Here is a 4,870-nt window from a genome sequence, read left to right as displayed (position 1 = left end):
ATCTACCATCTGGCGGATAGAGAAAATCAAATTCAAAGAGAACAAACACAAGCATTGAGCAGTTTTCCCCTACAGATCATCTGTCAAACATCAAATAGCAACGCTCTGTCACTGCATCCGAAAGACGGAAAGGGCCAATATTCTTTTCTTTGAGCCTTAGGGCAGTTAAAGGGTTCTCCCTCAGCTGAATAAAAGCGCATGGCTACAGCCAGAAAGACGTACGTATAGAGTCACAGATCTTGATGATCTGCAACCGCTTCTGAAAAAACAACAACAGACAAACCCTTTCAGCTTAAGCCTAAGAAGCGTCCCTCCATTAAAATTTCCAGGCGGAAGGCAGAAAAGCTTGTTCTCTGATGATGAATAAGACCGTCAGGTGTAACCGCACTCTCTATGTTGTTGTTTTTCCTGCCATATAACCTCATCGTTTCAACCCTTAATTAAGGTGATCCTCGGCCGAAATGCTTGAGGGGAGTTCGGTGAACTCCAGCAGCCCAGTCAGGGATCGAGTTGTGCCTTGTTTCAAAGTGAGGTTTCGGGCGTTCATTCATTCATCTATTCATCGTTATATACATATCTATTTGTTTTATTCACTTATTTATTCATGTATCAATTTATTTCTTTTCATTTATCTGTTTATCTATTCACTTGTCTATTCATCTATTCATCTTTATATATCTGTTTTATTAATCTATTATTCACCCATCAATTTATCTTTTACCTGTTTATTTATTAAGTCATCTATCTATTTATCTAATTATCTATTTATTTATACTATTATCAATTTACTTATCTAATTATCTATTTATTTGTTAATTTATCTATTTATATATTAATATATTTATTTACTTGTTCATCTATTTATTTATTTATATATCTCTCTACCTATTCATTTATCTGCTTATTAATTGATTTCCCCTCAATTCTCAACGACGTTTAGTGAATCTGCGACCTTCTTTCACCGCCCTGGAGTTTGACTGTCTGGAGTGAAGGAGAGGGAGGGGGGAGGGGCACCAGGCCAGGCAGCGACGCGCGCCGAGGAGGTGGCTACACCAGCTTTGGATGCCGAGCACTTCTGTCGAGTTGCTGCGCCTTGCTGCACTGCATCAGACCTTGGCACGAGGGGGGGGGGAGGCAAGAAGCTAAGGTAATAGGGACAAGTAGGTGTGGGATGAGTGAAAGACCCAACCCATTATAGGAGAGAGAAATATTTGGTTCATTTATGCATCACATATATGACGAGAACAAAAATTCCATTTCTTTTATATCATTGGTATGGCAAGATGGGGAACAACACTCGTAATTTGTCACTAGTGACTATACAAAAGGATTGTTAGCCATTATATGGTGTATGTGTGTGTGTATGTATGTATGTATATATTAGATACTGTCAGATTATAGTGAAGGTAGAGGAGGTAAACGAGGATTAATGGAAGAATTTTAAAGCTTTCATGTTTCGACACGCAGGGTCTTGATCACAAAGCTGACAACTCAAGTACAACAGAGGCTTTATATACAGTACATAGTTGGGTCACTTCATGTGACGCCTGGGATATCTTGTTACCTGAATCTAAATATTTGTGCCTTTATTTTCTTTTATCATTGATGCACTTGTTGCTTTTGCAAAACGAACGCCTGGATAAACCACATCGAAGAAAAAGAGCATTTACTGTACCTCAGTGGAGCCAAGCAAGAATTCTACACGAAAACCTAAGCAGTCCACAAAGAAAATCATGTGAAGCGATATTCATAAACAACAACGATTGCATCAGCAACTGGACAGGTGATATTAGAATTGCAAAACACGCCGACAAATACGCCTTGGGACAACACAGAAGCAGGCAGCTCCCTCCACCCGACACACACCAGACCCGACCTAACCAACGGAGCAATCAACATGCAGATTCTCACCCCCGCATCCATCATCAACCACAGCAACTTCCTATAAATACCAACACAGTCACATTCTGCAAAGTATTACCTCTGAAGAAGCCCCATAAGGCGAAACTGGTCAGGAATAAAGTCCCTTTCCCCAATCGTGTGATTTCCATTCTTACCACTCATACACCTGTCATGCCATATATATATATATATATATGTATATATATATATATATAATATACATATATATTTATATATACACACATATATACATATATATATACATATATATTTATATATATACACACATATACATATATATACATATGTATATATATATAAATATATACATATACAGTATATAGTTATTTATATATTCATATATGTACACGTACACACACACACACACACACACGCACACATATATATATATATATATATATATATGTATTATATATATACATATATATATGTATATATATATACATATATATATACGTATATATATATATACATATATATATATATACATATATATACGTATATATATATATATAGATATATAAATATATATATATATATATATATATATATATATATATATATATATATATATACCAAAGACTACTATTACATAGGATGTGCGCACCCAGATTCCTGGCTCCGCTAGCAGAGGCCATTACTTTCTTTATAACCTAACATTTTATATTGGACAAATATATCAAAACTAGAAACCTGACATTGTATATAGGACAAATATATCACCTATTGACTTATTCAATGCAGTATAAGTTAATATAAACTTTTATAGTGAAATAAGAAACTATTTTTAAGGCACTGTTATGCTTTGAAATGACAATTTTAGCCGGACTTAACAGGTATTATTGTATGAGGTTAGTGGACACCAGGGTTGGCGATATTTATCTTTCTTAAAAATATAAAAAATCGTTTTTTTTTTTTTTATTTATATCAGATTTATTTGATTTAAAGAGATTTTCTTATAGATTTGAAATATTGCGGGATTGCTATCTGATATGCGATCTGATTGCTAAAGGACATTTTTAGCATATCAATATAAGGAGCAGTGTTATATAGACTTGCCACAAGCATACAAGGAACGGTATAAGTCTACATGTATATATATCACTGTGCAGCCCCCAACAAGTTTCAACAAGATTCTTGTTAAAACTTGTTCTAGGTAAGCAGCTTCTCACTGAGTCAGTTGCTGCTTTGGAATTAACCAGGATGTCTTCTGGACCTGGCAGAGTGGTTCCTTCAGGCAGAAAAAATTATCCTGTCTGGAATTATTTTGAAAAACTACCAACAACTTCTAGCAAAAGGTACTGAACTAAATGCAAAGACTGCAGCCAGGAAATACAGGGCATTGTGTCAAGATTAAAATCTCACAGAGATAAATGCCAAGGTCAGCCACAGCATACAGAAGAAATTGATATCCCAGGTAAATAATTTTACTTATATTGTGTGCATTTCTCCCTTTTCATACGCAACTATATAAATTTGGTGAACAATGGAGAGCATGTGCAATAAAAATTTCAAGGCCTAAAGAGATGATACTTCAACTTCATTACTTCTAAATTTGGGTAATGACTATATCACTATAATATATTGTATTCACTTAACTTTGGGGCCTAGATGATTGTTATTCATTTCATTCAACATTGTGTAATATATTTCATAGTTTCCATTGGAATTCAGCCCACATGGGATTTAGCCTAACCTAACCCAACTAATCCATTATTTTTAGTGAATTTAAAAGTGGACTGAATCCTGTGTGGGCTGAATTCCAAGCCCACCTATTTCATATTCTGTTGATTATTTCCAAATAATTTAGTGGCTTGTGTGAATATGATCATTATCTAAAAAAATAACTACTGTACTCAAAAGTAGCCTAAATCACACTGGATTCATTCATTTATTTATTCATTTATAAATTATGCAATATGCTAAAATTTTCTGTTTCCATATCAGGATCTGTATCAACAGCTTCAATCCCTTCATCATCGGCTCCACTTGAATTATCTGCATACCTGACTCCACCATTAAAAAGGTCACTATCAGACTCTTCCGCAGGCGCCACTTCTGCTAAATCATTTTCATCTAAAAGAAAGTCAACAGGATCTCTGGACAGATTTATCATAAAAACCTCACCCTCTCAAAAGGAAAATATCGACAAAGAAGTTGCAAGAATTATATTTGCTACAAATTCACCATTTCGTCTTGTTCAGCATCCTCAGTTTCTCAAGATGGTTCAGAACCTGAAGCCAGGTTATATTCCTCCATCCAGAAAAGATATTGCTGATAAGTATTTGGATCTTGTGTATGAAAAGGAATATAAAGAGTGTGCAGATGACCTGAATAATGAAACTGTATGTCTTTCAATTGATGGGTGGTCTAACATCCATAATGAGCCCATAATATGTGTCACTCTAACAACATCCACTGGTCAGGTTTATTTAGTTGACACAACAGACACATCAGGGAAACCTCACACTGCTGAATATCTTCTACAACTTGTACAAAGTTCGATCGAGAAGGCTGAACAAGATTTTGGTTGTCACATTGGAGGTGTTGTGACAGACAATGCAGCAAATGTCACCAAGATGAGAAAAGTCTTGGAGGAATCGAGTGAACCTGAGCATACCGTCCTCACATACGGATGTGAAGCACACCTACTAAATCTACTGGCTCATGACCTTGAGATTGATAATGTAAAACAACACGTGGTCCATGTAGTTAAATATTTTAGAAATAATCATTATGCTGCTTCAAAGTATCGGCAGGAAGGTAGTGTGTCTAGTCATGCCCCAGGAAACAAGGTGGAACACAGTGGCAGACTGTCTCAAGGCCTAAATAACTGGCCAATTCTAATGAAGATCTGTGAAGTCAACAGGGAAGCTATTGATACTGAAGTAAGAAACAAAGTATCAAATTTAGGCCTAAAACCTTCGGCTGAGGAATTACTGGATCG

The sequence above is a fragment of the Oratosquilla oratoria genome, chromosome 13 (assembly GCF_046742065.1).
Source record: "Oratosquilla oratoria isolate Oo_2021 chromosome 13, ASM4674206v1, whole genome shotgun sequence".
NCBI classification, from domain to species: Eukaryota; Metazoa; Arthropoda; class Malacostraca; order Stomatopoda; family Squillidae; genus Oratosquilla; species Oratosquilla oratoria.
This window is presented reverse-complemented; position numbering follows the sequence as displayed.